The 25,078-nt window shown below is 38.4% G+C and overlaps 1 protein-coding gene across 2 annotated transcripts in view; it reads left to right on the top strand.

The window, feature by feature from the left end:
* BCL6 (BCL6 transcription repressor) overlaps positions 1 to 25,078 on the top strand; it is a 71,409-nt gene that overhangs the window by 20,706 nt on the left and 25,625 nt on the right. The gene's annotated exons all lie outside the window — the stretch shown is intronic.

Here is a 25,078-nt window from a genome sequence, read left to right as displayed (position 1 = left end):
ATAAATCATTACTTACGGCACTATTTATTAGGATGCAATCACCAGGGCAAAGGGCTTTGGGAGTTGACAGCCCAAGGATCCAAGTGGAGGGATGGGGAAATATATTTTCGAGTTTGAACTCAACATCTCACAATTTTGATCACGTATTGGTACAATTTAATATTTTGCATATATTATATGTTACGCCCTTGTGGCTTAATAAAGTTGGGTTAAGAGATAGTTCCAAGTGTCCACGGTATGATTTTCTTGGGGCTGATCATTCACATATGCTCTGGTACTGTACAGAATTATAACAGTTTTGGATTGCAATAAAAAAAAATCCTTTTACGGTTGAGTGTTGGATATTGAGTGATCTCTCCAAGGTAAATTGCCATAAATATAAAAAGATTCTCCTCAATAGAATACTGTTCTTGGCAGGACTTTTGATTTCCCGAGTTTGGTTCTCACGAAATGTTCCAAATTTGAAAAATTTGATATATTTGGTTAATAGGGTTAAACGCTATGAGTATTTCTTGTATAAGCAAAGAAATAGTCAGTAGAAATGGATTAAGAAATGGGAAGTTTGGAGGTTTTAATCTGTTCCCTCCCCCAATTCTCCATGACATTTATTTTCTTCTCTTAATTTTTCTTTTTTTACCTTCCTTTTTTTATTCTCTGTGTTGGAATTATAGAGGGTCCTGAGACGCATCACAAGGGTAGGGAGGGCTGGGAAGTGGGTGGTTATAAGCAATGCTAAAATAATAATTTTATATTGTATTATTGTATGAAAATGAGATGGTTTGTACATATTTTTGGTACTTTATTAAACATTTTTGAAAAAATAATTCTATGGGGCGGAGCTGCGCCTAGGCCACGTGACCAATGAATGTGTCATCAATTGCCTACATAAGGCAGAAAGAAGGCCGTACCGCTTACAGGATATCAGGATACTGATGGATAGGTCATCAGTATAAAAATCTTGGAAACCCCTTTTAAATACTGCACACTAACACAAAAAGTCTAATAAATCGCTGACAAAATCAGCATCTCCAAGGCAGCCTGATGAAGTTGCATAATATTACACACTGACTCCTGTCTCTAAAATGTATTTCTCTATGAAATAATTATATCTCTCACTAGCTATTGTTTTTCACTGTGATATAACCTGTCTGACCCTAAAGTAGCTGTTTTGTGTGTTTTAAGATCTGTTTCCTCTCTCTCTCTATATATATATATATATATATATATATAACAGATGTACTATCCCTCCAATGTACAAGCCCAAAAAAACATGGTAGATTCTGGCAATACAATGCCTATGGCATGTCCACTAACATCACAGCTATAGTCCCTCATGATTGGCTGAGGCTGACTGTAAGGCATTATGGGTAAGTCTAGGCTCATGTGACCATTCTTCATCTTCTCATCTTCCCTGAATTCTGATATGTAAAACAACAGAAGTAATTTTAAGCAATTTGTGTCGTGTGAATTCCAAAACATTTGCATTTGCTAGAAACTGAAGTTTTTGGGAAATTCATAAAGATTTTGATCTGCTTTGAACTGATTTGCTTATCTCTAGCTGTAGCTGTATTTTAGGTATACAATATGTTGACATCTTTTAGTCATGCAGTATGGAAGCATTTTTAGCTTATATGTGAAGTAGGATTGCATTGCTTGGTGTGCAATATGAGTGTGTTGTATGACAACATTTTTGACGTGTAGTATGGTGGGATTGTTTAGGAATTTAGCATGATAGCATTGCTTAGGTGCATTTTAAGGGTATGTGCACATAGCAGTGTGGATATGGATTGCACATGGATTTTCATGCATAATACAGTAATGGCTAAGTAGATAAGAGTTTCAAAATCTGGTGTGGAAGTTTTCTGTGCGATATTTGAACAATGGTGCGAATTTTGAAATCTACAGCATGTCAACTGTTAATGCAGATTTTCAGTGCAGATTTCATCCCTTACAATGCAAAGGGCGAGATTTGGAGCAAATGAAAATTCATGTCAAAATCTGCAACTAACACACCCAGATTTGGTGCAGAAATGTAGCAAAAAACGCACGAAAGTCCATGCTGAAAATTCACATAAACTACACTACTGTGTGCATGAACCCTTATGTTGACTCTCAGGACGCTCATGACAGCCCAGCACTATTGTGAAAGCTTCAGCTGTGGGCTAATAGAGGACAACCGGGAATCTCCTTAACAGCCATTTTGCTAGATGAAATTTTGGCAATAGAGCTCCTTAAGTCTTGTCAAATGCTCAATGGTTTTTTTTGTCTGAGAAGGTTTAGAACTAAATATAAATCCTGGATATTCCAAAATATAAATCCTGGATATTAGTATTTTGTTTAGCTTAAAATCAATGCATACACCTCCTCCAGCATGCAGGAGGCGTGATACATGATACATAAACAGAGAAATGATGGATAAATAGGTAATAAAAAATAACACTGGAGGTTACTAATGTGTGACTGGTTTTCCACTGCTTTATTTATCATTTTAAGGATTTTGCAGGCAAGCTGAGGGCTTCAGTTAAGTAAGTAAAGCTCAGTATTTGAAAAGTCTGTGTACTTTGGAAATTGTTTTTTGCCAATTTTCCTATAATATTATGCATGTAGCTGCCTCAGTTGAATTTATTTCAGAAGCAGAAAGGAATTGTTACATCAAAGAAATGTTACATACAGAAAACTTATAGCCCATAACAAAATCAATGATATGGAATTCTGTATAGTTCTTCTCTGTCTGGCATTTCTATAACATGTTTATGAACAACTGGTTTGGACAAAGTCTAAAGTGTCACAAATTGGCCAAAGTGCTTAACCACAAAGTTTATTATACCCTTACCTTAATAATAGTAGGTTCATTCTGACAAGGACTAAATCCGTATATTATATATTGACACATACCATACATAGATGTGTCCTTTCTTACTGTTCCACTTGGCTCAAGACGTCCCATAATGAGGGGCATGAAATGACCACCTTTGAAAGAAAGACTTCTGCTACTCTAACAATTTTTGAAAAAATATTTTTGAGTTTAAAAGGGGTTACTTTTAGGATTAACAATTCCAGAGTGCCAGAGTCTGTGATATTTCAGCTGATGGTCATAGAGGTGCAATAAAAAAAAATCTAAAATTATAACTTGGCTTCATGCAATAGGCACTTTCTGATCCGTCCCCCATTGACTTTCAATGGTGTTCAAGACGGATCCGTCATGGCTATAGAAGACATAATACAACCCGATCCGTTTTATGACGGATGCATGCGGTTGTATTATTGCAACGGAAGCGTTTTGCAGATCCATGACGGATCCGCAAAAAACACTAATGTGAAAGTAGCCTTAGACCTGTTGTACCTTATTAAAAAATTCTGATACGTGTCTCTATATTGGATCTAATCTTAACTGAAACAATATTGACAGACACTCCATAGTAAGGATCAGTGAAGAGCTGACCTCTAGGATATTCCATCACTTTATGATTTGTATGTGGCGTGATGCCCACTTATTTTGGGAATGAAGGGGCTGTAGCATGATCCTGGCCATAAGGCTCTCAGCTGGCCCCATTCATTTGAATAAACCAGTGCTGCAGTTCCCAGTACAGTATTGTACAAGATAAAACAGTGAGGGGATGCAGTGCTCCATTAGCACTGCAATCCTTTCATTCTTAGGATCGGTGGGTGTCGGAGAAGTGAGACCCTACACAAATCATAAAGTGCTGACATTTCCTAGTGATATGCCATCACTTTATAAGGTGGGTAGTCCACTTTAAGGTTATTAGCACATAATGACGAATTTCATGCTGCTTCAGCAGTTCGGAGCATTGTAAAGCACAACATTGCCGTTATACAGTTATACTGGCATTGTCTTGTACCCTTTAAAAGATTAATACGATGTAATATTAACACTGTGGGTCATTACACAGTGTGAAGTGATGCACAAAAGATGTCGCCATGGGGTCATCACCTTGTCCTCTTTCAGTGTCCCATTATGTCTTTTCACTTCTACATATCTTTGGCAGATATAGATGAAAGTAGCTATTACGGTAGTTTGATTTCTTTTATATGACCATAACAAAAAAAAAAAATCAAAGGTAGCTTAGAGAAATATACAAGGGTCAGATCAAAGCAGAAGAGTCTCCTGTGTCCCTGCAGCCACTGTACTGTTTCACCAGTGTTGTGCTTGACTTAACACAGGTTGACTCTGATTTTCTATTTCTATGTCAGTTTGTCTACCATATTAAAATCCCAAATGCTCTGTAACTTGTATAAGTGATTAAGGGATATATTTATACCTTGTATAAATGAATCAGTATTTTTTAAGTAGAGAAACTACCACAAACGCTTTTTGAGTTTCAGGCTTGATTCCAGTAAAAGCAAATTAAAGTGTTCCAACTTGACAGCTCAAAGAGTGCAGCGAATGACTAATGAGGTAGTTGGGTTGTCCAATGGTAAGGAACAACAAAAACAAAACAGTGTGGGATTAATTTAGGGGTAAACGTACTTAAAGAATATTAATGTCAAGTGTGGATAAAAAGTCCAATGAATATGAATGATTACGGTATGTTTAAAGATAATAGCTGCTTTCATGGCATTTTAAACATATATATGAACTGTAGAAAAAATTTCGCCTTTCATATTGCACATCTAATAATTTAATTCATACTGTGCAATACATTTAGAAATAAAAATACTGTGGTCTCCTCCATGACCACCTCTGTTACAAGGAAACTCCCACATGGTTTTCTTGCTAATGTTCAAGTGTCAACCACCATCCTGTTAGTAGTTAGTCATTTAGTTTGGCCATTGAAGTTTTGGGGTTTGGTACCCATCTGCATGCCTGGTGCAAACACTGAAATATAATATTTACAGCCAAATGAACATGTTCTTTCCAGCAAAAATGTTTAACATGACATTGTTTCATTTGTTCAGCTGTACAGTCGTGGCCAAAGGTTTTGAGAATTACATAAATATTATTTTTCACAAAGTTTGCTGCTAAACTGGTTTAAGATCTTTGTTTCAGTTGTTTCTGTGATGTAGTGAAATATAATTACATGCACTTCATACGTTTCAAAGGCTTTTATCGACAATTACATGACATTTATGCAAAGAGTCAGTATTTGCAGTGTTGGCCCTTCTTTTTCAGGACCTCTGCAATTTGACTGGACATGCTCTCAATCAACTTCTGGGCCAATTCCTGACTGATAGCAACCCATTCTTTCATAATCACTTCTTGGAATTTGTCAGAATTAGTGGGTTTTTGTTTGTCCACCCGCCTCTTGAGGATTGACCACAAGTTCTCAATGGGATTAAGATCTGGGGAATTTCCAGGCTATGGACCCAAAATTTCAATGTTTTGGTCCCCGAGCCACTTAGTTATCACTTTTTCCTTTATGGCACGGTGCTCCATCGTGCTGGAAAATGCATTGTTCTTCACCAAACTGTTGTTGGATTGTTGGAAGAAGTTCCAGTTGGAGGGTGTTTTGGTACCATTCTTTATTCATAGCTGTGTTTTTGGGCAAAATTGTGAGTGAGCCCACTCCCTTGGATGAGAAGCAACCCCACACATGAATGGTCTCAGGATGCTTTACTGTTGGCATGACACAGGACTGATGGTAGCGCTCACCTTTTCTTCTCCAGACAAGCCTTTTTCCTGATGCCCCAAACAAGCGGAGAGAGGCTTCATCAGAGACTATGACTTTGCCCCAGTCCTCAGCAGTCCATTCACCATATTTTCTGCAGAAGATCAATCTGTCCCTGATGGTTTTTTTTGGAGGGAAGTGGCCTATTTGCTGCCCTTCTTGATACCAGGCCATCTTCCAAAAGTCTTTTCGCCTTACTGTGCGTGCAGATGCGCTCACACCTGCCTGCTGCCATTCCTGAGCAAGCTCTACACTGGTGGAGATGATCCTGGCGCTTGCTGGACTTTCTTGGACGCCCTGAAGCCTTCTTAACAAGAATTGAACCTCTTTCCTTGAAGTTCTTGATGATCCTATAAATTGTTGATTGAGGTGCAATCTTAGTAGCCACAATATCCTTGCCTGTGAAGACATTTTTATTCAACGCAATGATGGCTGCACGCGTTTCTTTGCAGGTCACCATGGTTAACAATGGAAGAACAATGATTTCAAGCATCACCCTCCTTTTAACAGGTCAAGTCTGCCATTTTAACCCAATCAGCCTGACATAATAATCTCCAGCCTTGTGCTCGTCAACATTCTCACCTGAGTTAACAAGACGATTACTGAAATGATCTCAGCAGGTCCTTTAATGACAGCAATGAAATGCAGTGGAAAGTTTTTGGGGGGATTAAGTTAATTTTCATGGCAAAGAAGGACTATGCAATTCATCTGATCACTCTTCATAACATTCTGGAGTATATACAAATTGCTATTATAAAAACTTAAGCAGCAACTTTTCCAATTTCCAATATTTATGTAATTCTCAAAACTTTTGGCCACGACTGTAGATTCGGTCGATAGAAATGGTGCTTTATGTATTCTACTGAAAATGGACTAGTTTAAATATTAGGTTTACAGGCTCTGGACGCCTTTGACTTGGAAAGAAAAAATATTTTACACATCTTGGGGTAGATGGATCACAAGAAGAATTTTTTAAGTCACTTTTGAAGGAGTCTGCGTTGCTATAATTTATTCCAAATGTATCAAATGTCACATGATGATCTATTTGGTGCATCCTTAAGTCTAACATTTTTGTCTTCAGATGTTAGTACACTTTCTATGCCACTTCTTTACCAGAGTAAGATTACAACACTTTTTACAACTTTTTAAAAGTAGCAGGTGATATATCTGGCTTAAACCAGCTTGACAGGTCCACTTTGTCAAACACTGTTCAAAACTGTGGTTAGTCATGTAATAATGCAAAACGCTGCAAATGTTTTTCTCTAATAAACCCAAAAAGTTGCAAAGCCCTATTTTGGTAGGACCTGCAACTACTATCAGCGCAACCTCTACTCCTTGCTACATGTCACACTGTCTCTGTATGCTGGTAGCTGTCAATCTCCATCACCACTCTCACCAGTGGTGCCAAAACACGTATATATAGACTAATCTCCTTCCCTACAGGAGGAGTTGTTCATCGAGGAGCTACAGTCCTCACACAAGACATAACTGCTCTATGACCTCATATGGCATCACAGTGATCTACTTGATACAAACATACCTGTTATCAGTGACAGCATATTTGTAAATGAAAACAGTACAATAATATATGAAGTGTCATAACAACATGAGTGCTTGAGTAACACTGTTCTACACACTGTATACACCTAAATAAAAAAGTCACATGGCTTTACACCTTTTGCAGTAATATGAACAGACTATAAAGGCTAAGAAGCAGCGTGTTACACATTGTCCAGCCAATGAGAAAGTACTGAAGTCCACTATGGATTCCTAACTCAGCCCTCTGTCCGCATAACTGTAAAAAAAATCACGCAGATATATTAATATATACATTCACTTAAAGATGCAGTAAGATTATATAATCACATGACATAAAACTAAGCATTGCCTCACAGTGTGGTAACAACACAAAGAAACATATCTGACAAATTTACATGGGTGAGCCCACTGCACACCTTACATGTGCTTTCATTTGTATGCACAGCCTGAGTGATCTGCTCTCCTTGGATGCTTCTAATCTTCTCCACACTCTGATCTGCCATGTACAACCTCCTCTTGTTCACTGCTTCTATGCCTAATGCTGGCAGATTCTGCCAGCTGTCAGCTTAGTGAAGGAATTACACACATTGTGCAGAAGCAAATTAGTAAGAAATTTTTAATGAAAAGGATTTGTAAAGTTGCTTCATTTTTCACTTACATAGAAAATGAATAATAAGAAAATGCAGTGCAAAACTGTCCATAGCCTTTAAAGATTAAACATGTTCTATTTTAATTTAATTTGTTTCATAGCTTAAGGGTTGTTATCTCTAGTGTTAATACGAAACAATAAGCAATCTGCCCGCACCATGTTCATGAAGACTTCTCCATTATTTTAGAAAACTTCACAGTAGCTCATTGGGTATGGATCTTCAGAGTATAACAGAGCTCTCTTTTTATTTCTCTTGCTGTTTTAAAGCCCTGATCATGCAGAGTTTATTTGCTCTTTTGATTAAATAATATTCCCTTTGGCATTCCTGTGGGCTTTGGCTTAAAACTAAGCTCATTAACCCTTTACCACTTATCAGCATATTGGGCTTCACACCATGTAATGTCCAAGTGTCCACTTACAGTGCACGACCAGATACAAATATTTAATTTTTGTGCATGTGTACTGTACAGATGTGTAGATGTATATGCATTTGCTAGATGTTGGAAGTTTTATTTCTGTTTACTCTGGGCAATAAGTTTATTGATAATTTCATAAATTGCTGCCACATAGTCATATAATAAAATACACTGCTAAACATCATAGTAGATGTGACTCCGACATACTGTAGACATCCAGTTCAAACCATTTTAAAGCTATATTAAAAGAAAATCTTAAAATATTTTATTTAAGGAGAAGAAATAAAAAGCTGAAACAAGTGATAGAAATGCTGAAATTATTTTATTAAAATAACTATAAAATACGCAGATTGCACATAATGCAGAGGATTCCAAACAGTCAAGAGCTTTCAGTTTCAAAATTTTAGTGCATCATCAAAAACCTATTCTTCTATTCAGCAGCTCCCATCAAGCTCTGGTTTGAAGCAAGTTTATAATTAGCGGGCACTAGTTTTTTCTTGCACCGATAATCATTTGCACCATTTAGAATTTCAATGTAATTGGACTGGACTGGAATTGAACAAATGCACTAGTAATGATAATTGCAAAAATCCTAAAATACTATATGTTAGACACATATATGTTGATAGCAAAAGAAATGGTGACCAGTATTCAAAAGTAAAACTGTTCTACGCATAATTATCATCAATATGAATGTATAAATATTGTTGTCCAGTAATTCGGGTGCAATCAAATAGGCAAAAGTTCAAAGCATCAATTCTTACATATAGAGCAAAGAAAGAAATCCATGTAACACTCACCAATCTTGTTTGAGCTAAAACCTTTATTGCAACATTCTTAAAAAAAGACAACGGAGTGGCTATACATTCAAAGGCAACAGATGCTTAACATGACTTTAGCAACTGTCAAGGTCTTAATGTTAGGCTACTTTCACACTTGCGTTTGGTGCGGATCCGTCATGGATCTGTACAAACGCATCCATTCAGATAATACTACCGTCTGCATCCATTCAGAACGGATTCGTTTGTATTAACTTGAACACCATTGAAAGTCCATGGAGGACGGATCCGTTCTCTATTGTGCAAGATTCTGAGAACAGTAAGCCCTTAGCTATAACCCAGCCTGCTTTCCCTACCTACTTGCAGTATAAGCACTACTTCACAGAACCATAACTGGATGACAGTCCCTACTCTATAGAAGTGCAGAGACGGTCAAACACTAACAGACAAACACCAAAGCAGTCGTACAGAAATGGCTCAGAACCAGATGGGCTACGCAGTACCAAACAAGAGGCAGAGGGTGGTCAAAAGACAAGCCAAGGTCAGAAGCACAAAGGAATCAGTATGCAAATGCAGGAACAAGGAACACGGAAACTAGCTAGTGAGCAAACAAGACTATCACTGGCACTGGAGTATGGCTGGGAAGGGATTTACAGAGCATTGCAACCTGGTACTAAGGATGCAGTCGGGTTACCAGGGGGCATGGCTCAGCCACACGTCTCTCCTGGCATGGTCGCTTTGAGACTAAGGATCGCACCCTGGAGCTGGACAGATAAGTTTACAGTTACATTGGCAGTTGGGGCCTTAGGCCTCTTGCACACAAACTTTTTTTTTTCCGTTTCCGTTCCATTTTTTGCATTCCGTATACGGAACCATTCATTTCAATGGGTCTGCAAAAAACTCTGTATGAATTCCATTTCCGTATTTTCATTCCGTTCAATGATAGAACATGTGCTATTATTGTCCGCATAATGGACAACGATAGTACTGTTCTATTAGGGGCCAGATGTTCTGTTCCGCCAAAAATGGAATGCACACGGATGTCATCCGTATTTTTTGCAGATCTGTTTTTTGCGGAACGTAAAACACTGTAAAAGACATACGGCCGTGTGCAATAGGCCTTATAATGGTCCCCAGGCTTGCCATGGACATAAAAGTTATACAATACATTTTACATGTGTACCACATATGTACCACAAGATACAACTCGTTCTGCCCTCATACGGTGACACTGATGGAGAATTTAAAAAAGTTAAAAAAAATGCATTGATGACATAAAAAAAAGCTGCATCCTGAGGGCCAAAATTGCCTTTGCCTTAAGGGGGTTAAAGAGGTTGTCTGAGATGATTAAAAATATCAGACAAGTCCTAAAATGGCTTAAAACACAGGATGATCCACAAAAAAGTAGCCCGTCTCCAGCGATAGTATGACAAGATGCACGAGCAAGTGAATACATTATTATAACACAATTCAGACTCTGAATACAACGTTTATCTGGTGGTTTTGCTCCTGGGTACTTGTCGGCAAAGGTCTCTTGCGTTTCCTTAATCTATCTGTTCCAGGGAGAACTCCATCTTTCTGATGCAATAGGCCACTTTTAACAAACTGAATAATAAATCAGTCTTAGTTGCCCACAGCAACCAATCAGAGCTCAGCTTTCAGTTCCTAAAGGGCTCTGAAAAAATGAAAGCTGACCTCCGATTGGTTGCTATTTACAACTAAGACAGATTTACTATTAGACAGCTCCTTTTCATTGTCCACCCTGTACAAACCATGCTATACTCACCCTTACTCCACCACTTTCTCTGTGGTGCTGACCCAGTTCTCTCTCCTGCCGGTGTTTATTTACAAATAGCAGTGGTGATGTATAAAGACATTGCACATGACCGCTGCCACCAATCAATGTCCTCATTGGTCTACTCATTGGTCTACAGTGATTGGCTGCAGAGGGCATGTGCCATATAATGGCATGGTACCACTGTTGTTTGTAAAGAAACAGCAGAAGAAGAACCGGACTATGTAACATATTTCTGAGACCTAAACATCCAAAATATTCCTTAAAACATAAATCTGAGTATGCGTTTTAAAGAGGACTCCAAGTGACACGTATATTGCCAATAAATGGATAAGTAATAATAATAATCTTTATTTATATAGCGCCAACATATTCTGCAGCGCTTTACAATCAGGGGGTTCAAGTACAAGCAGAGTCATAAATACAATCAGGGGGTTCAAGTACAAGCAGAGTCATAAATAACATAGCAGCAAAGTCAACAATTAAAACAAGTGAATGAGGGCCCTGCTTGCAAGAGCTTACAATCTATGAGGAGACAGGGGTGACACAGAAGGTGCTTGATTTGTATAATGGCCCAAACATCTTAACACGACAGGGAAGTAGATATAAGTCTACATAAGCCAGTCACCAGCCGATATACTGTATCTGTAAAAATATATTGGGTTATTAATGGGTTAAAATGCTGTAATATTTTCTGTTTCTTACCAAGGCCTATCCCTTAAAATAAGATTTCCAGCTATGCATTACAATTAATGCTGTTTCGTTTTTTTCAATAATTGGTAACTAGCACTAGAGGAATATATTAAGTCAAAAAGCAAATAAGAATCTCTTTTTACAAATGAACATATAATGACTGTGTTAGTTGTGAAAATAATGCTACATACTGAAATTTACAACAAAGAAGAAAAATATGAAATAGCAGAAGAACCATTATTTAATACAAGTTCCTGAAAATGAAATAAAATCATTCAGCTTTCAGCTTTCCAAAAGGCAGAGAATTTCTGGCTGTTCACCTATTTTTGCAATAACAATCTTTTTTTAGTTCAAATGAAAACCATAATGGATTAACAATTGGGTTTGGAGAATGGACATCTTTCCATTCTGAAAAAAAAAAACATCAAATCTGAATGATGCAAATAATTAAAATATCCACAAAATTTGGCATTCTCCTCTCTTTCATATCCACTCCTGTTTTTTGGCAAAAAAAAAAAAAAACAATCAAAAACTGTATGAGCCCAACCTTAAAGAAAATTAGTTGTCTTTTGGGCACATTAAAGGAGTTGTGCAGGCAGTTTATATTGATGACCTACCTTCAGCATAGGTCCTCAATATCTGATCGGCCAATCAGCTGTTTGAAGAGGAGGTGGCGCTCCATGCGAGCACTTCTTTCTCTCATTGCATTGCCCGTCATCTCAGAGGTGTGGTGTAATCACAAGTACTTGCTCCTTTCGCTTAAATAGAGCGAGAACTTATAATTACACTACACCACCTCTGCAAGGGAGACGACGTGTAGTGTAATGAAGAGGAAGCAGCACTTGCATGGAGCACCTCCTGCTCTTCAAACAGCTGATTGGTGGGGATACCAGTCGCACTCCTGCTGATCAGATATTGATGATGTATCCTGAGGATAGGTCATCAATACAAACTGCCTGCACAACCCCTTTAACTACTTTAGGGCTCATGCACACGGCCGTTGTGCAGACGTTCCGTGCATTGCGGACCGCAATTTGTGGTCCCTAATGCACAGGCAACATTCGTGCGGCGGCCAGGGCAGATCTAGACGGTGCCAGTGTATTGAGCACCCACTGTGTGCATGAGCCCTTAGGCTGAGTACGAGGTGTTTGATGTTTGAAGTTCAGCATTTGATGCAGGTTTTTTTCAGCAAAAGCCAGAAGTGCATCAAGCAGGAAGGAGAAGTATAAATTCTTCCTCTATATTTCCTATTCAATTGGAATCTACTTCTGTCTTTGGCTAAGAAACTGCATTAAAACAGATTCATTTTTATTCCAGCCATACTGTTTTCTAGGGAAAACATTGCTCTGAACACAAATCTTCAGTTTTCTTTTACAAAAATTAAAAAGAAAATATTTCACATATTAAAATAATGATGATAACATTCAAAATAAAAATGAGCAATTAATCTTCTCTTGATGATCATAGAAACATAAAGTATTGGTAATAGCAGCTGATTGTAATCAAATATTATGCAGAGATGAAGCATATCTACCTCTAGGACTTATTTTACCTTGGGCTTTGGAAAAGAGTACCCCCCAAATTAAAAATATTTAGGCAAAAGTTAATATTTCAATAGTTACATAATAAAACACAAAAAAGTGACATGTAAATGACAAAATAAACACGGTTGGCTTGCAAACTACTATATGTTCTTACATTTATTAATATGCTGTATTTATTAGAATAAGTTAGAACAACAGCTATATCTATATGATAACAATTTTGCTGGGATATTGACAACTCTCCTACCAAAAATCAATAAATAAATAGTTCTATTAAATATTCACAAAATTGTATCTGTTTATTCACTTTTATGATTTCTCATAGTAAAAGACAATACATTTTTTTAAAGAATCTGGTCTGAAGCTGTTGTGTTACAGAAAATGGGTAGCACGCAGCATTTTTTTCTGGTAAAATCATAGACACCATTACAGAACCTGGCAGACCCATAATAAGTCAATGATGAATCCATTAAATTCATCTGTTTTCCATAAAATTTCATTTTTCTGCTGCTATGACAGAAAATAGAACTACAGTACACAACACAAACGTTCTGTGCACTCCACAGTGATCTAAAACCACTACAAAACTGCAGCAGTCACTAGTGTAATGTGAATGGCAATACATTAAGTCATTTCAACTAAAACTGAATATCTGGCCTCTACATCACTATATGGCACCTAGTTTAGTGCTCTCGTTAAGAGAAACAAAATAAGAGTATTGCAGGTTTGATACCTTTTAATGGCTAACAAAAATAGAAGTAATGATGTTACATAGCGAGCTTTTGAGACATCACCAGTCTCTTCATCAGGCGTACTATCACCAGTACACCTGATGAAGAGACTGGTGATGTCTCGAAAGCTCGCTATGTAACATCATTACTTCTATTTTTGTTAGCCATTAAAAGGTATCAAACCTGCAATACTCTTATTTTGTTTCTCTCAATGAGAGCACTAAACTAGTTTTCTATTGGCTAACACAGTACCAAACTTTTTCCTTTTTCTTTCAACTATATGGCACCTGAAACACTAGCATGAGAGTGGCCATTGGCTATGTCACTACTACAGTGATAGATAAGGCCAATCCCTTGGTATAGTAAAGAAACAAATCATTTCTGCCCAAGCTTAAATGGCTAACATAAGCAACCATTTTCCTGCATTAGGGGCACAATAATAACCAAAGTCAAAATCTGCTATGCATAGTCGAACAGCATGTAAATGGAACGGTTCCAAGAGACTGATGCGGCTTTCAAGGTTCTTGAAGTTTTTGAAATTCAACAATAGACTGTATGTACTTAATGCACTTTGAGCTATGGCAGAAAATCAAATCAAAGCTATTTGCTAACATAAAAAAATAATCTCAATGCAATCTCTAATACAGGATACCAAAGAATTAAAATAGTGTCGTATTAATAATATGCATTACATAGACAGGTGCACAATTGTTCTTCAATATTATCGGTTAGATGCAAAAATGTAGTGAGCCAAGTTTCACTTGATCAGCGTCAAGAAAAGCAGGAAAACAGAGTACGACTTGCTTACTAGGATTGCCAATTTTAGCTGTTTTTCACAAGTTTTTGGAAATGCATCTCTTTAAACAAACATACCAATAAATGAATACAAGTAGGAACAATTTATACCAACCTCTCTCTCTCTCTATATATATATATATATATATATATATATAAAAGTTATCCCCTACAGCACACTTAATATAATGCTCTTTGGCTATTTTTATATTACAAATTTAAAAGACTTTCTTCACATAATTCTTATTTAATTGCTTTAGCTAATATATTAAACATAAGATATACTTTCTTCTTCAGATTCTGCGATACATACTACAGTGAATAACTCATTTTTTATTACATTAATATATTATAATAATATAGAAGTCCAGCAGAAATTAGCTCAATCGAAATATATATATATATATATATATATATATATATATATATATATATTACATTTTATTTTACTATTTTATTCAAGTTTTTTTTTTATGGTAACAACAAATTGTTCTGTTACAAATTAATATAACATTTACAATACCTTCCAGTACTTCAAATATCTCCAGTTATTAGAAACATCTTAAATCATTTAGAGGCACATTTAAAATTTGTACAAACCAACTAGTATTTTATGACTAGTGGTCAAATAACTCTGTTATAAGCCATTAACACAATATTACACCTAAGATAATAACACTAAACTCTCCCGTTTATGCAGTTTTATGCACTTCTTACTTGCTCCATTGTGAGAGCAAACAATAAAATGTAACCCAAACTATGCACATCTGAAAAGTGCTGTTAAAGAGTTAGGACTCTTTCACATGACCGTTTTTTTCCCCGTTTACGGGCCGTTTTTTGCGTTCCGTATACAAAACCATTCATTTCAATGGTTCCGCAAAAAAAACTGAATGTACTCTGTATGCATTCCGTTTCCGTATTTCCGTTCTGTTGAAAGATAGAACATGTCCTATTATTGCCCGCAAATGACGTTCCATGGCTCCATTCAAGTCAATGGGTCCGCAAAATAACGGCACACATACGGAAATGCATCCGTATGTCTTCCGTATCCGTTCTGTTTTTTGCGGAACCATCTATTGAAAATGTTATGCCCAGCCCAATTTTTTCTATGTAATTACTGTATATGCCATACGGAAAAACGGAACAGACCTCAAGCAAGCTCTGTGTTGTCGGATCTGGAAGACACAGACCCTGATTTATTAAAACCGTTGTAAAGGAAAACTGGTTTAGGTGCCCATCGCAACCAGGTTCCACTTTTGATTATTTTTGGAAAATGAAAGGTGGAATCGGGTTTCTATGGGCAACTAAACCAGTTTTCCTTTACAATGGTTTTAATAAATCAGGGCCTGTGTCTTCCAGATCCGACTACACAGAGCTTATTTGAGGTCTGTTCCGTTTTTCCGTATGGCATATACAGTATACAGTAATTACATAGAAAACATTGGGCTGGGCATAACATTTTCAATAGATGGTTCCGCAAAAACAACAATTTTGATAACTCTCCTTCTATCTACCCTTTACTTTTTTGTATCCTGTCAGTTGTAAGTCAGTAGTGGACAGAGGGGAGTGAGTATTACTGCACAGTCAGACAACACAGAGTTTGTAGTATGTTACCATGGAAGGATATACGATTGCACAGGAGCTTTAAGTGAGTGTTAAGTAAGGCTACTTTCACACTACCGTTCGATCGGATCCGCTCTGAACGGATCCGATCATATTAATGCAGACGGAGGCTCCGTTCAGTACGGATCCGTCTGCATTAATAACTTAGAAAAAATTCTAAGTGTGAAAGTAGCCTGAGCGGATCCGTTCAGACTTTCAATGTAAAGTCAATGGGGGACGGATCCGCTTGAAGATTGAGCCATATGGTGTCATCTTCAAGCGGATCCGTTCCCATTGACTTACATTGTAAGTCTGAACGGATCCGCTCGCCTCCGCACGGCCAGGCGGACAGCTGAACGCTGCAAGCAGCGTTCAGCTGTCCGCCTGTCCGTGCGGAGGTGAGCGGAGCGGAGGCTGAACGCCGCCAGACTGATGCAGTCTGAGCGGATCCGCATCCATTCAGACTGCATCAGGGCTGGACGGAGGCGTTCGGGTCCGCTCGTGAGCCCCTTCAAACGGAGCTCACGAGCAGACCGACGAACGCTAGTGTGAAACTAGCCTAAGGCTATTCACAACGCTGCTTCATTTTTCAGTTTAGGCAAATTGGTCAATAGAATTGTCCTTTAAATGATAACACAAACTAATGATTAACTATCTTGGTTTGTGCTCCTCAAACAGAAAACTGAATGTGTAGTAGCAGTGAAAACAATACTTTGGCTATGTGTTGAATCACTTGATAATTACTATACTGACCTACAATATTAGTGTTTTATGGCATGACTATCATTCAAAATCAATAATCTCTACATTTATTTGACATACAGTATTTAAACAAATCTGCAGATGACAGTTATCATTAAATATTGATCACTACAACTATAAATCCTGTTTTGTATGGCATTTAGGAAAATACTTCTGCATGCTTACATTGATTATAGTAAAATTCCATTAACCCTTTCCTAACGAGGCGATTTTCCGATTTTGAATTTTTGTTTTTTGCTCCCTGTCTTCCCAGGGCCATCATTTTTTTATTTTTCCATTCACATAGTCGTATGAGGGCTTGTTTTTTGTGGGACAAGTTGTATTTTCTAATGCCAACATTTAATATTGCATAGGATGTAGGAGGCCTAAAGACAAGCATTCAAGTGGGATGCATAGGAAGTGGGAAGAAAATTCCAAATGGGGTGGAATTGGAAAAAAATGCAATTCTGCCACAATTTTACAGTTTTTTTTTTTTTTACGGTGTTCACGTACCACATAACTATACGTTTTTCTTGCATTCTGATACTGAGAAAAAACTTGAAAAACTTTTTTTTTTTCATTGTCATTTCTGACCATTATAACTTTTTTGTAGTTATATAGTATATTTCTGGGGCGATCTGTACTTTTCATTTATACCATTCTGGGGTGTTATTGACTTTTTGTTAAAAAAAATTGTGGGCCAAAAACGGAAAATCAGCCATTTTTACACTTTTTTTCATTTTGCCTTTTTCTGTATCGGATAAATATTTTTAGGTTTCGATAGTATGGGCGTTTTCACATGCAGAAATACTTATAATGTGTACTTTTTTTCTTGTTGAGAAAAGGGGTGATTAGAGTTTTTATATTTTTAAAAGCTTTTTTTTTTTTACACTTTTTTAAATAAAACCCATAGGAAAGAAGCAATCATTGGATTGCTTTTCTCACATTAGCATTGGAGTCTAAGATAATTTTAGTGTGTTTCTATGGAGCCCTGCCACAGGCAGGGGCTCCATACAAACTACTATGCAGCAGCCTCCTGTCAGAGAGGTGAAATGTCCATGATCGGCAGTACTGCGAGTCGCAGAAATTAGCCGTGGGTGTCTGCTGTATAAAACAGCAGACACCCGATTGCTATGGGGCCCACTCCGTTCCAGAGACATATCATTATGAAAAAATATATGTCATCTTTTGGCGCAGATTTTGTCGTAAAGATGTTCTGTGCCTTTTTCCCCATGTATGCCTCTTACTCTTACTTTTCTTGAGTTCCTAAAAAAGGGGGAGTATTGTGGGTGGGGAATAGGGCAGGGCGGCAGACTCATCTCATTTATAATTTTCTACACCTGATTTTGGAATACAAAATTACTTTAATCTATCACCGTAGAGCTGGTGTTGATTTAATCTTGGTGAACAGCCACCGGATCATGCGCCTAAGTTATGTGTAGGCGTATGAAGCTGCAGCTGACAGGGACTAAGACCACCGTCTAAATCGCTGGTCTTAGTGAATGTCCCCCTATAAGTCTCCACTGTATGGCTGACTTGCTGTGAACTAAAGGATTACATTAGCATCTATCAAATACCGTCTGGTGGCTCTCAGACACCTCCTCTACCCACCGAGTTACAGCCTCCCTGCTCTTCTGTATGCCCATCATACAGAGAGTCATGCTGAATATCTCATTCCTGCCATATGTAAGAGACTATAAGTACAGTGATACAACAGGTGAACCGATATAATGCAGTTATAACACTCCCCTGCATCACTGTCTATGCTATCTGTGTGTGCTGTGTGCAGGAGCTACAGTGTATTTGTACGATATTCAGCTTCACACTTTTCTCCCTTGCTTGTAGGTAAGCAGGAGGAACTTACCAAGTAAAACAGTACATGAGAGAAACCTATCACAAGCAGGAGGCAGGGGAGGCAAGCTGAAGCAGCATCACGCGAGAATACACTGAGACTTTGCAGTGTGCGATAAGGGACAGAGGTGTTATGTTACTAACCTACATCACTTGCTGCCCTTATGACTCAGAGCACACAGTAAGTGAAGTCTAATAAAGCTCTGCCACCTCTGGCTCTGAAAATGCTGTTAAATTATTAAAATGAGTCAAGGTTGCACTGTATAGAGGGAAAAAATTGCTTCTTTAACAAAGGAATATGGGACCATACAGTAGTTAGGACAGGAATAAATATATTTTTACCACTTCATATCTTTAAACTCATATTCTGTGATGATCATGCCAAGGACTGGGCTGTATGGGGATTACAGGCACTTCTGACAATGTCAATGACTTTGCAGCATGGCACAAGTATGCCTTCAGGTATGGTGGAAAATATCCTTCCAATAAATAGACCTGAATAAGAAATGGCATTTAGTGCTCAGGGGACCCAAGGCTGTCCAGATGCCTCTCCAACCACCCATATTTGGTTGCATTTCTTTTCACTAGATCATAAAATAAAAAAGGCATCTCGTGCTAAAAATGATTACTTACCAAGTGAAACGGTACATGAGAAAAACTCTCGGTAAGCAGCATGGCTCAGGGGCCTACAGTATTTACTGAACCCTTACAAACACCATTTGCTCCTAATAATACTGATGCCTGGAGACATTGTACACAAACCTAGAAATCTCCTCACCACCATTTTCTTGAGATCTGTTTGTTTGGAAAAGAAAACTTTCATTACCGTAGAACATATTAGCTGATTTGCACAGAGAATCCCATTCCTATATTAGTGAAGCCAAAAGGATACGCCAATCTGATATGGATCAGCACAGATCGGATGGGATTATTAACAGACATTTAAATGTGCAACATCGTAACCTCACCATGTGTTTCTTCGGTCTGCACATGGGATGAGTGATGTTGTCCATGTCTCTATGACTGTAGTGATTTTCCTCATAATTAAGGAACATATATAGAGATGAGTGAATAGATCCGAATTTCAGGATAAATTCGATTCGCCTCTAAGCCGAATTTCCTCGTGCTTTGTGTTAGCGAATCAATTTTCCTGAAATAGTGTAAAAAAACTAAAAAGCTCAGACTTACCTCCTCCATTTGCTCGCGATGGGCCGCCAGCCACCATCCTGATTGAAGAACGCTGACGAAATCCTGTGCATTGTGACGTTGTGAACAAATGGAGGCGGTAAGTTTTATGAAATTTTATTTTTAATGTACATTTTACACTGTTTTTACACTCAGATGCAGCAATCATGTATGAACGCAGAATCTGAGGGGTAAAGAACTTTTTTTTTTTATTCAACGAATTAGCCGAACTGCACTTTAAAAAAATTTGCTCATCTCTATTAATATAGTAAGTTTTTTGTGGGTACAACCTGGGGCATCATGAAATTTTTTATTAAAAACGAATTCTGTTAATGTTTCCTCGCTATATTCGCATACTTGGAAATGCATCCTGTTCTTCTGATTGATAGCTTCTGCCTGTATGGTCGGCCTTTCGACATTGATTAAAAACCTTGGGGGAGATTTATCAAATTGATGGCCCATAGCAAGCTATCAGATTCCACCTTTCATTTTCCAATGGAGCTGTGAAAAATTTAAGGTGGAATCTGACTGGTTGAGATGAGCAACTAAGCCCGTTCTACTTTATACAACTTTAAATAAAACTCCCCCCTTGTTTTTTCCTGAAAGTTTAATGCTATTGTATAAGGTTTTGACGCTGCCAGTTATATTGGAAATCATTTATTTTGCCCACTACCCCTTTCCTGAAGCAAAATTTACTAACAAGGATCTGGCGTATATTACAAATATGATCTGCCCCATTTTTGTTGGGGAACATATATTGCTAAATGTGTCCTAACCACGGCTTGCCCCCCTTCTAGCCACTTTTTGTAAAACTGGCAAGGGCGCAGGAAAAAGAAGTAAACGTTGGACACGTGGGTGCAGAATAGTGATACATCTGGTTTAGAATAATGATACATATCCCCTTTTATTATTTATTATATTATTTGACAGCATAGTATAAAAACTTGTCATATTGTATGTACAAAACTTGCATGTACTGAGAAAGGGACTATGTTAAAGTGTAGCTCTGCCAGGGATGACACTGGCTGTTTGTCAGGGTGTGTAAAATCTATGTATTTGTCATATAGCTTTATTTTTGCTATATCATTTTAATTTTCATTTTCACTCTGTTTTTGCCTTGAAAGAAATAACAATCAGGCTAGCTGTTGCTGAATGTTTTTATGGCTTGTGTGCGTGCCCAGGACGGCTTGCATATTGAAAGAATGCTCTTAGCTCAATAATACATGGTTATCCAAACAGCTCAATTAACATATGAATACCTAATTCTTGCTCTGATTATTCATGTATCATTAGCCTTGAGATAGTATGTAGGTGCTGAAGAGTAATTCACCCAAAATCCATACATAGAAGGACACCATTATGCTTTTATAGTATTTATGAGCTCTCTCAATAGCAGCTTACTGACAGTTTCCTATACTGAACACTGAGTATAAATGGAAATAAAAAAACTGTTTAAAAGAGAATAAAATGCCTCAAAGACAATACCTTACACAAAGATGTAACATTTCACATTTGCAGACTACATTGCCCAGTAATGGACAAATCCCAGGAGCCACGTCGGCAATGAGCCTAGAAATTTGTTGCTGGCAACTAACTTTTAGTTTTTTTCCTCTAGATGCTTATGAAAGTTCTTATTGACTGGCTACTAAAAAAACAAATTAAACAGGCTTGTAAAGACTACTGTAATATGTAGTCTGTATAACTCCATTTTCCAGTTCAGATGAGATATTCACATTAAGACGATATACAGAATGTGCCTCTTCTATAATAACTTATCAGAAAAAATCACGGACGACTAACATTTTAAAGACACAATGGAAAACCATATTGAATATTATCGATTATAAGTAGAGATGAGCGAAATTGTAAAAAATTCGATTTGCCAGTTAGCTGAATTTTTCGGGAAGAATTCGATTAGAATATATTCACAGCGAATTACGTTAAAAAACGTCTATTTCCTGGCTGCTGAGAGCCTTTATAGGTGTGTAGAACACTGTACCTTGCAGTAACACGCATAGGGAGTCTGCTTTAGTAGTGAAATAATACTGTTAGTCCGTATGACACACAGATGACAGGCGTCGCTCTTAGAATCACTGCACACTTCACTTATTAGGGCAGTCATGGGGCCAAAACTGACTAAATAACTAAAGTATGAACTCAACCTTACAGGTCCATGTTATTGTCAAGAAGAAGCGCACTCCTTTTACACCGTCGCCAGCTGATTCCACATAGATGTCTACAGAACCGGTTTTATTAAACGCATATACAAGTAGAGCCCCCCTGACAGAGTGCAGAGGGTGTCAGCAGTAAGTTTGTGTTGACATCACTGATTCATTTGCCCTCCCTTTGATCCGTTTTAACAATAACCCACAAAAAACAGATCCTGTCTGTGGAGCATACGCCTTCACTCGGTCAGCATTTGGTCAGTAATCCATCAGTATTGCTAATGCCAACAAAAAAAACAGGAGTGCATCCAAAACAGAGATGACACGTAAATTGAATATTTGCATGTCTTCAGTGTTTTGTACCCACTCTTGCTTTTGGCTGCCAAATCATAAGCCAATTCTGATGGGACCATACAGGCCTTACAGCTGCTACACAGACAGAATCCGTTGTGCGTCTCATTTTTCCTTCCTTCTGACAGATCAGAAGAAAGGTCAAATAAATGATGATGTCAGCCAGGCCGAAAGCCAAAATACTGGACCAGTCATGAAGTGGGGAGGGTGGAAACAGCATGAGAAGTCCACAGAGTGGACTTATGACATAGTGGTGAGGTGGAAGCAGCATGAGGAGACCACAGAGTAGCCCAATGACAGAGTGAGGAGGTGGCGGCGGCAGCAGCATCATCAGGAGGAGGCCAGAGAGTGGCACAATGACAGAGTCTTTAGTTTGGCAGCAGCATGAGGAGACCACAAAGTGGCCCAATGACAGGGTCTGGAGGTGGAAGCAGTATGAGGAGGCCACCAAGTGGCACAATGACAGAGTCTTTAGTTGGCAGCAGCATAAGGAGACCACAGAGTGGCCCAATGACAGGGTCTGGAGGTGGAAGCAGTATAAGGAGGCCACCGAGTAGCACAATGACATAGTGTGGAGATGGCAGCAGCATGAGGATACTACAGAGTGGCAAGGTGACATAGTGTGGAGATTGCAGCAGCATGAGGAGACCACAGACCTGCACAATGACAGAGACTGGAGGTGGCGGCAGCATGAGTAGGCCACAGAGTGGCACAATGACAGAGTCTGGAGGTGGCGGCAGCATCAGCATTAGGAGTAGACCACAGAGCGGCACAATGACAGAGTCCCCCGCCTTCCTCGCCAAGATATATAAGGAAAGGAAGGACTTGTGTTGGAAATGTTTATCAGAAAATGCGGAGTTAGGTCACCTACTATGGAATTGTCCAGAAGTACGTGGGTTTTGGACTAGTATTTATGAGGAATTATATAAAAGATATAAGATCAAATTGAAGCGAAGTTTTACGCAGGCAATATTGGGTCTTTTCGCCCGCTCTGAGCTGACCCCCTACCAATTACGAGTTAGCATGGAAGGTTTTATGGTGGCAAAGGCCTTGATAATTAAATATTGGGGTACGAAGAATAGCCCTAGTTTTTATGAATGGAGGGCTCGGCTAGACACTATTGAGGCCTATAGAAGAGTGGCAAGGAAATTAGAGTGATGGCTCCCCAAGGGGGCAGGCTGCCTTACTTGCTTCAGGCTCCCAAGATCCCTTATACTGGAATTTTTGGAAACAGAATTCAAGGTAGATATTAAAATGCGGACGGATCCCGCAGCAGGGAAACAAAATGGATAGGGTGGATTAAAAGGAACAAGTGTATTAACTTGTATAAAGTATATTTGTAAATTTTAACTGGTTGATATGAGAACTTGTATATTTGCTCCAGAAAATAATAAAGGATAAAAAAAAAAAAAAGATTAGTAGCTGAGGCAGGTAGCCAGAAGAAATCGGTCTCTTTTGTCAAATTGTTGGTGTGGCACCATGGATGATCTAGTCTGATGCATCAGGCAATGGTGCGTGGAAATCCTGGCTGATCCACACCTGATTCATATTGATGCAGTGTCCCACTATGTTCTATATGTGGGCACTTTAAACTGTTGCTAAATGTCATTTCAAATGTACTGTGGTATCGTGCTATAATTCCCTTTAACAGTCTGGCAGTGTCATTTACCTTTATTCACTCCTAGGTGGTGCTGGCACCACTTATATATACATATAGCTGGGGGTGTCAAGTCAGTGTGGTGTGTTAATGGAGAAGGTGGAGATCTGTTTTTCCACCGAAATAATTCACAAAAGATTTTACCACATACAACTGCAGCGCTTAACGCTGAATACCATTTTTTTCCCACGAAATAAGTCACAAAAGATGTTACCGCATATAAGTGCAGCACTTAATGCTGAATGTAATTTTTTTTCACTGAAATGTCATAAAAGATTTTACCACATATAACTGCAGTGCTGAACGCTGCATGAAATGTTTTTCCACCAAAATAATTCACAAAAGATTTTACCGCACATTAGTGCAGAGCTTAACGCTGAATACAATTTATTTTTCCACCGAAATAAGTCACAAAAGATTTAACCACATATAAGTGCAGCGCTGAATGCTGAATAAAATGTAGTTTTCCACCAAAATACTTCAATAAAGATTTTACCACATATGACGGACCACGGAGATTGAAAGGGTCTTCGGATTTCCCCCGCACTATACGGACGTCCCATAAATGAACCGCTGCTCCCAACAGCAGCTCCTGGAAAGGTCATGGAGCTACCTGGTCATCCGACATCTATTCGCTCCGCTGAAGGATTATTTTGAAAGTGTGTAGAAGCCACACAGGGCCCCACACTGCAGATTTATCATGGAGACATCATGGAGATTTAACCGCATGTAACCGCAGCACTGACCGCTGAATAAATTTTGTTTTTTGACAGAAATACTTCAATAAAGATTTTACCATATATAACCGCCACACTGACTGACTATTACCACAGCTACTTCCGTGAACCCCTGCACCACTACTTCCCCAGTAGGTAGGCTGCTGCAAAGTAGGTGCTCTACCATGGGCACGTTTGGCTCCCGACCTCCCACCGCTACCACCCTGCTGAATCCCAGCCAT

Source organism: Bufo gargarizans, unplaced genomic scaffold (genome assembly GCF_014858855.1).
Source record: "Bufo gargarizans isolate SCDJY-AF-19 unplaced genomic scaffold, ASM1485885v1 fragScaff_scaffold_437_pilon, whole genome shotgun sequence".
Lineage (NCBI taxonomy): Eukaryota > Metazoa > Chordata > Amphibia > Anura > Bufonidae > Bufo > Bufo gargarizans.
The sequence above is the reverse complement of the archived record's forward strand: the minus strand, read 5'-3'. Positions and strand labels throughout refer to the sequence as shown.